Raw genomic sequence first — 12750 nt, 5'->3', positions numbered from 1 at the left:
TGGCAAAAACATAGTATGCCTAAAAAATCAGATAAAAAATACTAAAGTTCTGAAATTTATATTATTTTTTTCATCTTCTGAAAAATCGTCTATTTTGACATACGACCTATTGCAGTAACGGCGACGATATCTGGTTGTTCCAACTCCGTTGCTTCACCACAAGCGAAGTTAGAAAACTATAGGCTCCTCCAAGTTGTGCGTTACCTTTTTCGCTTTCTGGTGACTCAATTATAATATATCTGCTTGTTACAACTGCGTTGCTTCACCAGAAACGAAGATAGAAATCTATAGGCTCTTCCAAGTTGTGCGTTACCTTTTTCGTTTTCCGGTGACACAATTATAATATATTATCTGCTCGTTCCAACTGCGTTGCTTCACCAGAAACAAAGTTAAATTTTTAATTTATGAATGTTTTTTATATTGATAACGATTTCCGAAGTGAAAGTCGAAACGTCAAGTAAACTTGATTTCAAACTCGAATTGTGGCTTATGCCCAAATAAAATAGTAAATCTTATTTTGTATTTCTCACGCCGCGGCGCGCCGGTAACAAAACAAAAAATGTGAAATAACTTTTTTTTACATTGGTCCGCATGTACATTTTACATTTCTATTATTAAATTGTCTTCAGACCACATATTTCATCAAGCCGGAAAAAACACGTGTAGAAAATCAAAAATTTAGGGTAAAATGTTACCAAATCGGTACAAAATGTGTGGAATATTAAATGGGGAAAGTAAACGCCACGTCTAGTGAGAATTGTGGTTAAATTAATGGAAGGTTTATGGAACGTGTATGGGAAGTAAACGGAACGTATAGTGAGAATAGAATTTTAATGGGAGGTGTATGGAATGGTTATGGAAAGTAAACGGGAGGTATAGTGGGAATCGACCCTAAATACTCCCAATAGTACACTACACAAGCATAATTTTTGCTTTCCTTGTATAAATCAGATTTTATTTCAAAATCTGAATTAATTTTACTATTTTTAATAGTTCGATTTGTTTCCATTTTACCATTTCTGGAATGAGTTCATTTTCTGCAGATGGCTGTCATTCTTCAGGTGTTTTAACGCTGTTTCATCTTTTTCTTCATCTAAGTATCTTACCTACATTTAGTTTCATTCTAATATTGCACGTGTTAAAAAAATTAGTCAGTTTGACAAATTGAATCATACAAAATCTCATTATTAATTCAAAGACAAATTATTACGAAGAAAACAGATCACAATTATGATATTTAATCAAATCGTCACCGCTCACTGGATTTAACCGTTTATGAATTTAACCTTGAAAACATACACAATTTACATCCACGACAAGGGAATTGACAAGGTCTACAACACCATTATATTATTAAAATTTGTAACACTTTAAATAATAATCGAAAATGGTATTTTTCGTTATAGTAGGGGAGGAAAGTATGCTGCAGTCACTCGAGCGTTATGGGGACCTATTGGGTTGTGAAGAGTAGGTCCTAAAACCAAAAAAAGTTACGTAAAGTTTTCTATTTAAGTGGGGACCTTCCATTTTTTAATTTAATTTTCCATTTCCAACAATCGTTTTTTCCGATTATAGCGCCATCTATCAATAATTTGAAAAAATGTCTCGAATAAAATTTTTTTATTTTTACGTAAGGAATCCAAATCTGCAATAAAAAATGTGGGCTCCCATTTAAGTTTTTAAAGTAACCCCCCACCCCACCTCCGTGGGGGGTCGTGTTTGGTGTCATTTGATAAATGTTTCAAAAATATTGAATATACATTCATTTTGCAGTTTTTCGATCTGATGTTCATTTCGCGAAATATCGCGGGGTTCCTATTTAAAATTTTTAATTTTCCCCACACCCCTCTCCGTGGGGGATCATGTTTGGTATCATTCGATAGAATTTTGAAAAATATTGAACAGGTATTTTTTAGTTTTTCGATCTGACTTTTATTTCTCGAAATATTCGCTTTTTTCTTGTGAAACTTTGTGACTCACCCATTTTCTTACGCCTCGCTCAAAGCGTCAGATTTTTGAAATATACACTGTTCTGCATGCACTTAACTTACCTTATCCTACTCTGACGATTTCGAGTTTTTCTAAGGATAGATTTTATTTCGGACCCCCTTAACGAACCCCTGTATTAAGATCCAATATGGTAGGGGTAGATTTAGAGGGTACAAGATTTCTCCCCATGTGATAACCTGAAGCGCTCGAGGAACTGCAAAAATCCCCTCTTGGGCTCCCCTACCATTAAGTAAGTTTGGCAGTTTTTTTCCGCGGTCAATAAATGACGACAACAGCCGCGATGAAAGTAACGTAAATTAACTGATTTAAACAATAATACTGCCATCAATTAGCTGTCTATAGTAGAGGTTTTTTTGTGTGAAAATAAGAGAATGTTTTGATATTTTACGTTTAAACATTACCTGTTTTAATGAATTAGGTATTTCTAGATTTTTCGAGATGTTACGTTTAATTAATATTTGAAGTCTGAAATGGTTATTTCATAATTAAAATTATGAATGTGTTTAAAATATGTCTTAATAACTTACATTGTTAAAAATTAACTTAAAAAATAGTCTTAATTAAATAATATATAAAATACCATATTGATAGGATCACCGAACAGAGTAAATTTTGATTAATTATTTAAGTAGTATTATTAATTAAGTACAGTCCTCAGAGGCTAATGCTACGAAAACTTTTTCAATTTTGTATAAACCAGGATGAAATATCGGAAGAATTTAAAGAGTAAATTATACAAAAAAATATAAATAGAAAAACAGAAAATTAGCCAGGAATTGCTGTTGCTAGTAGTATCAGTAGATTAAAAGAAAAAATTATAAAAAATCGACTAAATTGAAGCTAAATTATTATAGTCAATAAGAGAGTTGCTTGAAGTCAAGAAGTCCATAGGATGTTTTTAAACCCTAGAAATCATGTGACAGTGACAATAAGTGAAAGGCCACACGGGCTATAATTTACGGCCGGCGCTGCCGTAAGAGAAAAACCTGACGAGGCATTGGTTGACAACTCCTATTTCATCTAAAATTGGTGGAGGAGTTATAGTCCAGGGCGCATCTGTTTTGAGATGGACGTTGAGAGGTGACTCAAATTTTTTTGCAGAAATTGCTTGAAAGTAAATCAAATAATAATATTTGAGTTATCCTCCCTCTCAAAAAGGTCCGGAACATTGTTTAAATAATCAAAATGTCAAAAAATTAAGGAAAAATTCGATTTTTTTCTTCGTTTTTTGATTATAACTTTAAAAGTATTCATTTTCGAGAAAAGTTGTACTGACCTAAAAGTTGCGTAATTGAATTTCCTATAATATAGAATTGGTTAAAAATTTAAAAAATAGTCACCCTAGTTGCAAAATCGCAATAATTGCGGAAAAACCATACAAAAACAAGTATTCGCATTTTACGTTTTTCAACCATTTATGCTACACATAGGACCTTCATATTTCACCCAGAAAAACTTTATGATACACTAAAATAACACTGTAAATTTAATTAAGAGCGGTTCAATAGATTTTGCAAAATAAATTTTGCAATCCAGCTTTCGCAAAAAAAATTCATTTTTTCAAAATGTTACAGGACTGAAAATAAAGCAGATAGCAAGTTGAAATTTTTTTTGGCTTATAGAAGTATACTGTACCTTTTATTTGCAATTTGCAAAATTAAAATCGATTAATTATCACGGCGTCAGGAAATTTTTTAAATAAACAATAATTTTTGGTGTTACGCGCAGGACAGCGGTGTTCGATTCACACAAGTGGATTTCCACCAAAATTTCTTCCAATGTTTATCTAATATATTATTTTCTTACTTTAAATTTTGTTGTATATTAATATTTTAATTCCACAAAAATCAAACTAATTTTATTATTGTTTGTGAAATATTGTTTAAACAGTCGTATATATTTAAAAATAATAAACTTTTATTTTTTAAGTTAAAATATATGAACAAAGAAAGTTTTTGCTAATAAAAGTGTTATTTCCAAGGATAGAGTACGTGTTTTTATTTTGCAATCAACAAATTTATTTATTTATATCGAAATTTAATCAAAATTAAAATGTATCAATCATTATCAAAGGTCATTGGAATGCCCAATCAGAGCAAACTATCCGCTGTCCTGCGCGTAGCACCAATAATTAATGTTTATTTAAAAAAATTCCTGACGCCGTGGTGTTAATCGATTTTAATTTTGCAAAATTGCAAATGAAAGGTACAGCAGACTTCTAAAGCAAAAAAATTTCAACTTGCTATCTGCTTTATTTTCAGTCCTGTAACATTTTGAAAAAATGAATTTTTTTTACGAAAGCTGGATTGCAAAATTTATTTTGCAAAATCTATTAAACCGATCTTAATTATATTTACAGTATTGTTTTACTGTATCATATAGTTTTTCTGGGTGAAATATGAAGGTCCTATGTGTAGAATAAATGATTGAAAAACGTAAAATGCGAATACTTATTTTTGTATGGTTTTTTTAGCAATTATTGCTATTTTGCAACAAGGGTGACTATTTTTTAAATTTTTAACCCATTCTATATTGTAGGAAATTTAATTACGCAACTTTTACGTTAGTACAACTTTTCTCGGAAATTAATACTTTTAAAGTTATAATCAAAAAAACGAAGAAAAAAATCGAATTTTTCCTTAATTTTTTGACATTTTGATTATTTAAACAATGTTCCGGACCTTTTTGAGAGGGAGGATAACTCAAATATTATTATTTGATTTATTTTCAAGCAATTTCTGCAAAAAAAAATTGAGTCACCTCTCAACGTCCAAATGTACTAATATTTTTACAGATGCGCCCTGGTCTATTAGTCAACCAATGGGTTTAGAAATATAGTGAAAGAACTAGCAGAGAACAATAACCAAAGAGAAACGACACGCCTTTGATCTTTGGTGGCTAAGCCGCCAACGACACTTAAAGCAACCAGAGCGACCATCGAAGCAATAGTCAGTGGGCATATCACACAATATAAATTCGTAAATAAAATTAAGCACTTATGTTGACTTTCAATAAATATAGAATATTGCACAGAGAAAAAAGTTGCGTACAGGGCCGGCTTTTGTTGGCATTCTTTATAATAATGGAATTATTTTTGATTTACAAAAGGTTGCAAATATATCGCACAATGCAAAGTAATGATGACAATCATATTGATTGGAACCATAAATGAAAATACCTTTTTATTTATCCTGATTTTGGCATTGAAAGACCAATAATAAAATATACCTATTTATTACGGTAGGTGTGGCTTTCACTGATTGTTTTTGGCTTGGGCTGATACAAGATATAATTTGTTCGTCGAGGTATTTCCTAATAAATTATATTTTTTAATATAGGTTATCAAAAAATAACTCAGCCATTGTAACGGCTACAGAAATGTCACAAACTCTGAAAGTTCCAATTCTCTTTGGGTGACAAATGTTCGTTATCGATAACAAGAAACTTTATGTTGAAATCGAATGTCAATATTGTTCTTGTCTTGGAAACCTATCAAAAGTACAGTTTTCCTTTAAAGTCGAATATCGGAGCAAACGAATAAAAACCCAAGAAGTACTGTAAGAGTATATTTCTATAAATATAAATATACAACAATCTAAAAAATAATAAAAAAAGTATTATACGAATCGTTACAATTACACCGATTTGTAACATTACATACACTATACATTCAGTATCATTGTAAATCCAGGATGTCCACCGCTATAAAATGGCGGATTACATATTTTTTCACAACTACTTCAACATGGGTATCAAATGAAAGGGCTTGGCTATTAATAAAGAGTTCATTATAGAAAATCCAAAATGGCCGCCAAAAAATGATGGGTTACATATTATTTAATTTCACAACTACTTCAATATGGGTATCGAATGAAAGGGCTTGACTACTAATAAAGAGTTCATTATAGAAAATCCAAAATGGCCGCCAAAAAATGGTGGGTTAGATATTTAATTTCACAACTACCTCAATATAGATATCAAATGAAGGGGCTGGACTAGTAGAAAAGAGTTCATTATAGAAAATCCAAAATAGCTGCCAACAGAATAGTGGATAACATATTTTCGTTGGCATACTGTTATACCCCCATCTACTGTTTTTTTTATTTTTATTGACTTCTAAAAGGCATTTGATCGTGGTAAATATTTTATATTGATCGAGGTTTTAAGAATCATTGGCAAGATTTTCCCAATTATGTCTCCAACAATTTTTAGTTTGAATTGTATTTTGATTTTGTTTGCGTCGTGTAAATCAGAAATTGTCGTGTATAGAACTCTTTATATATTTTTATTTAGTAAAAATTTAATATCTTGGCATGCGATGACACCCGGACAACATCTGTTTTGACCTAGTTGGCCCTTCGGAGACTTGCGTCTGTTATGAAATACATGCACTGACACCAAATTTATTATTTTTATTTTGAAATAGGTATCCCTTGCTTGGCAGAGCGAAGATTAGTTATTTATGCATTACGTAGGGGTAATGTATACAAGGAAATGAATCACTTTCTTCATGATTTATTATCAATAATATTTAATCAAGTCAAATTAAGACTATTAGATACCTAATAACTAATATGTAAAAATTACAAAGCAATAACAATTACCTGTTATTATTCTTAGGAAATCTAAATAAACTTATTCCTCTTCCTGTCGCAGAGGAACATCCGTGAACCACACACGAGTAACCAGACATTTTAACTATTATAATTATTATATAAATGCTCAAACAAACTTGTTAAGTCAAGTATTTACCATACACGCCTACGGACTATCGTAAAACAACCAGAGTGACAGAATTAGCTGGAATTAGCATGTGTTGGGAACACATAAAGCAACCAGGTTCGCGCATGCGTCTTCAAAAACGGTACACGTTTTAAGTACGGTCGTGTCGTTTCTCTGTGGTTATTGTTCTCTGGAACTAGTAAAAGATGCGAAGCAGAGCTGGAAGGAATTCGGTGAAGAATTGAACGAAGGTTTTGGGAATAACAATAAACAGTTTTGGAATAAAATAAGAAGCATGAAAGGAACGAAAGGAAACAAATAAGAGGAATTAGAAATGAGCGAAATGAATTGAAAACAAACATAGAAGACATACTAACCATATGGACTAAGCACTATAAAGAAAAATTCGAGGCAAGCAACAAACAAAATGAGGAGAGAGGACAACAGGCAAGAGAAGAGGATAGGGACAATCGAGTAGACGAAATTCATATCAAAGATATTGAAGAAGGATTGGCAAGAATAAAGATTGGAAAAGCGGGAGGTGCCGATGACATAGATCCGGAGATGATGAAGTACGTGGGAGAACGAAGCAATCTTTGGCTACTGGAAATAATGAGGGAAGCATGGAGAACAGAAAAGATACCGAAAGACTGGGAAGAAAATTTACTGATACCAATACACAAGAAAGGAGATGAAGCGGAATGTGATAACTGTAGGGCTATATGCTTATCATCAGTGGCATATAAAGTCTACACCGAGATAATAGAAAGGAAGCTCAGGAAAGAATTGGACGGAAAACTAGAAGAAGAACAAGCGGCTTTTAGGAAGGAAAGAGGAACAACAGATAATATAATATACATACTGAGAAATATAATGGAAAGGAAAAACGAAATAGGAGAAGACTTATATATTACGTTTATAGATATTAAAGCTGCTTTTGATTCTATAAATAGAGAAGTAATATGGTCAGTAATGGAAGATCTGCAAATCCCGCAAAAGATAGTAAGCGTGGTAAAAAGTACATATCGAAACGTACTTGCTAAAGTACAGATATACGGAAACAGATCGCCAATAATAAACCTAAGGAGAGGAATAAAACAAGGGGACAGTCTCAGCCCAGTTTTGTTTATACTTATTAGTAATGGATAGAGTAAAGAAGAGCGCTAAAAGAAGATCAAGGCAATTACAGTCAACAATAGGGCATAGTAATTTAGTACAGTACCAGTGAGAATGGAGGGATTACTATATGCAGATGACTTAGTAATAATAGCAGACAATAAAGAGAAAATGCAAAAAGTACATAATCGATATCTGGGCGGAGGAAATAGAAAATTTGAAAATGGAGGTAAATGTAAAGACAACGAATACCATGATAGTAACCCAAAAGAAAATAGAAGAAATAAACCAAACGATATTTAAGCGCAAAAACGAAATAATAGAAACAGTCTCGACGTTTGAATACCTTGGACTAATAGTCTGGGCTGATTATCGGAGAATAGGCCATTTTTGGGAAAAGTTATTTACCAGCAATTTTATTGCTGGAATCGAATTATAAGATCCTATATATTAATAATATAGGTATGCAAAGTCCTCAGATAGTGTGCTACCTTTTTTATAAACAAAATGGCGCCCGAAAATCGCGTTTTTTTTCAATTATTGCTCTAGAACTCCGAAGATTTTAGCTTTACAACAAAAACACTCAAATAAAAATTCACCGTGATTAAATTCTGCATAGAGACGTGTTTTTCCCGATCTGCTCCGACGAAAATTTTCCTCGGAAAATGCGGGTTTTCCCAACAAAATCTTTAATTTTCAAATAAAATTTTAGATAAGTAATTATTTACCAATAATTAAATAATTTGATGACTTAAAAGCCTCCTTGGTTTAGATTATAGTTCCAGAAGCTGGTGAAAATTAAACGAATATTTTAGCAACAATTCAATTGTTAATTAATAATTTACGGTCGCAATAATAACCAAAATAATTATGATGCACTGATCAAACTTTGAAATCTTATAAAGATGAGATGCCTATTTAACATTTTGTCGACAAAATATAAATTTTTTATTTTTTTGCATAATCTTTAAATGTTAAAAAAAAATAAAACAAATTAACGTTTCTCAGAAAGTTTTTATTATATTATAATTTTAAAAAATAGCTAAAATGCGCATTTCAAATATCTTGAAAATGAATGCTTTAAAACTTTTTTGCAACCATTTGCAAAAAAGTTATGAAACAGCAAATTAAACATACTATTACTACGGTGTTAATAATTTTTTTTAATTCTTTTAAAGCGTAGAAGTGAGTTTAAAGTACAAGCTAATTATTTATAAAACAATATCGATTATCAGCTTAATGGTTATATTTTAATTAAAGATTATAAACATATTTTTTTGTAATTTACACGCGCGAAAGTAGAATAATACAGTACCGTAGCTACCCGCCCACATACACAACTCGCGCGAATTTAAGCGTGTCAGTCGCTTCGAGTGAACATTTTATCTCCGGCACAAGTCCCGTAGTCGGTACAGTTCGGCTATTCCTATTCCGTTCCGCGGAACCTTAAGTTCATTTTACTGCTACTGCTAGCGTCAATTTCTCGCCCGTGGAGCCGTAGCCTGAGGATGGCAACTACAAGCTATACTGGGACCGCACTGTGCTCACAGACCAAACAGTGGCACATAATACACCAGATCTCGTACTAGTTAATAAATTAACAAGACAAACAACACTAATTGATGTGGCGATACCTAACAACAATAATATACGTAGTAAATTTACTGAAAAGATCGCCAAGTACAGAGATCTGAAAACTAAAATACGGAGACAATGGAGAATGCAAAGTACCCAGACAATACCGATTATTACGTCTACTACTGGAGTCATTCCGAAGACCCTCCTCGAAAGCATCAAAAAGCTGGGTCTGAATGAACATCTTTATAAGACCATGCAGAAAGCTGTACTACTCGCGACGGCCAGAATTGTACGAACATTTTTGGGAGATACACCTGCATACCAAGTCACCTAGTTCTCGATAACATGGAAAGAGTCCCACCAGAGCTCAACCCTTTTGATACCGTGGGTATCTGGGATGAGTCAATTTTCCCCTTAGAGGGAGTGTGAGTCGTATGGCTAAATCTGATTAATATTAATAACACATAGATATACAATAAGTAATACTAAAATATAAAATTTGTACTAACTCGATATGTTATTGACTTACTAATCGTGGTATTTTCTTTCTATTGACTTCCTCTTTCAGTATGGGTAACCACATCCTACTGCATTCTACCGAGGAATTTGCGACACAATTGGGTTCATTTAGCATAATTAGAGCGCTTCTTTCGATTTTTCTCTTTTTAATATCTGATTCTTTCAGGAATATACTTGAATCTCTCCACTGAACTCTATGTTCATTATCCCATGCGTGTTGGCATATTTGAGATCTATCAAAGTCTCTATTTTTAATATAAGACTGATGTTCACTTACTCTAACGTTTAATGGTCTTGATGTTTCACCTAAATAAAATTGTTCGCATTCACAAGGTATTTTATAAATGCAATTTTTTGTTCTTTCTTGTTCATTGTTAGCTTTAGTTTTAGATAGAATAGATCTCAATGTGTTTGTTGTTTTGAATGTTGTTGAAATGTTGAATTTATTTCCTATTGGTTTAAGTTTCTCTGATAGTCCTTTTATATAATAATATATGGTATTGATATTTTCCTCGTATTATTTCTTGTGAATGTTGTAGGATCCCGTTCTAAGTTGTTCTGTTCCATTCGCTCCAATCTTGACAATTCCTTATTTATAGACGATAAAGGATAATCATTTTTTAATAAAACGATGTTAGCAATAATTGTTTTTCTTCTAAAAATGAATTTTCGTTAGAATAACTAATTTTGGCTCTTTCATATAAGGATTTAATGATTCAATTTTTAACGTTGATGTTGTGATTTGATTTGTAATTGAGATATCTGTTGGTGTATGTTGGTTTTCTATACACTTGAGTCTCATATTCAGTATCCTTCTTTGAGACTATAACATCGAGGAAAGGCAAAGTGTTATTGTATTCCTTTTCCATTGTAAATTTTATTGTCTCTTCTTGATCGTTTATAATATTCAGGAATGTATCCAACAATTCTGATCTGTGAGGCCATATTGAAAACACATCATCTACATATATCTCCACCATACTGTGGGTTTTAAATTTTGTTTAGAAATGATATTAGTTTCGAAATCCTCCATAAATATATTAGCCAATAATGGAGATAAAGAATAGCCCATTGCTAGACCAAAATTTTGTTTATAGAATTCATTATTTAGTTGAAAATAGATTATTAATAGTACATGATGTCAATAACTCCATTATAGCTGGATACATTTAGTCTTGTCCTAGTTGTCAATGTATTATCATTTTCTAATTTCGTTTTAATTATGTTTAAAGTTTTATCTAATGGCACATTTGTAAATAAACTGTTTATGTCAAAATTTACTAAAATATTATTTTTATTAAATTCAATAGGTATTTGATAATTTATTTAAAAAATGTTGTGTATTTTTTATAAATGTGTCATTATTATTTGCAAATGGTTTTATAATATTTAATAAAAATTTTGATAGTTCACTACAAGGAGAATTGATGGTACTACAAATGGGTCTAAGTGGAATACTCGCTTTATGAATTTTCGGTACTCCATAAAAATGTGGTGTCTGTAATGAGGTGTCATTAATTTTCTTTGATAGTACGATAGATCATTTTTAAATTTGAATAAAGTTCTATAGATTTTGTTTTCCAGTGTCTTCGTTGGATCCTTCGTTAATTTGGTATAAGGTCCATTTGTAATTAGATTTGTATAACTATAGATGACAATGAAACAGAACAAGTTCAAGAATACATCTACCTAAGTGAAATTCTTAAACTTGACAAAGGTAACCAAAGTGCGGAAGTCACTAAAAAGATAAGACAGGCATGAGGAGAATTTGGAATACTCAGTTGGATACTTAAGAACCGCCAAATACCACAATACTTGAGGAGCAAAGTGTTCAACCAGTGCGCCCTTCCTATAATGACATATGAATGTCAAACCTGGACTCTAACAAATAAAGGCAAATATATGAACAAACTATACTCGAGCCGTTTAAAAGATGGAATCCAAGGTCGCGTGATCACTCAATGCAAGCACCGACCGGTCGTTCGAAGCCAGACCTTCTAAGAACTGTTTACACCATCATTATTTGTGTTTTGCACTTCCACTGAATTTTGTTAGCCAGTGCTTAAAATTCGTTTTTGTTGAGCGGTGCAAACGTGGGAAAAGTGGTGACATCGAGAGAGGAACATTTAAGAGTGCGTGCCGTTCACGTGATCATTCCATCTGTTCAGCGGCTGGACTATAGCCACAACCGAAAAGGCAATGTTAGGTACACGGCTGTCAAATAGAAAGAGAAACGACTGGGTAAGATCAAAAACAAAAGTCGAAGACATCACAACAAAAATTGCCAAACTTAAAGACGTTAGAGGCCACACATGCGATGGTCAGATGACCTGAAGAAACACACCAGGTCAAAATGGATGCGAATTGCCCAAGATAGAGAGGCATGGAAAAAGGAAGAGGGGACCTATATCCAAGGATGGATGTTTAGGGTTGATTAGATAGACAGAAAGGCGTTTTGGTAATTGATAAAGGACATAAGACATACTTTTCTTGGTCATAGCACTTCTGCACTATTAACTACATGTAAAAAGGTTCTTGCACTTACAAGGACCGCCTGCCACAAATTAAGTTAGCGACTAGCGACTCACGGTGCTGCGGTGTCGTTCGACAATATCGTCGATGATATCCATTCTGCAGTACTACAGCAGGCAGGGCGGTATCTCTGTGGTCAAATTGTACGACTTTGGAGGCACGGTCACACTATCAAAATTTTTGCCAATTCGTCGAATTCCACAAAAATGAACGACGCATGAAAAACCAATAAGCAATTACTCTGCAAATTGTATATATTTTGCTTTGCATTTT

At 32.6% G+C, this 12750-nt stretch overlaps 1 protein-coding gene across 3 annotated transcripts in view; it reads right to left on the bottom strand.

The window, feature by feature from the left end:
- Positions 1 to 12750, bottom strand: part of LOC126886963 (influenza virus NS1A-binding protein-like) — a 175434-nt gene that overhangs the window by 111741 nt on the left and 50943 nt on the right. The window lies entirely within an intron of this gene.

This window comes from Diabrotica virgifera, chromosome 6 (genome assembly GCF_917563875.1).
Source record: "Diabrotica virgifera virgifera chromosome 6, PGI_DIABVI_V3a".
Taxonomy (NCBI): domain Eukaryota; kingdom Metazoa; phylum Arthropoda; class Insecta; order Coleoptera; family Chrysomelidae; genus Diabrotica; species Diabrotica virgifera.
This window is presented reverse-complemented; position numbering and strand designations above follow the sequence as displayed.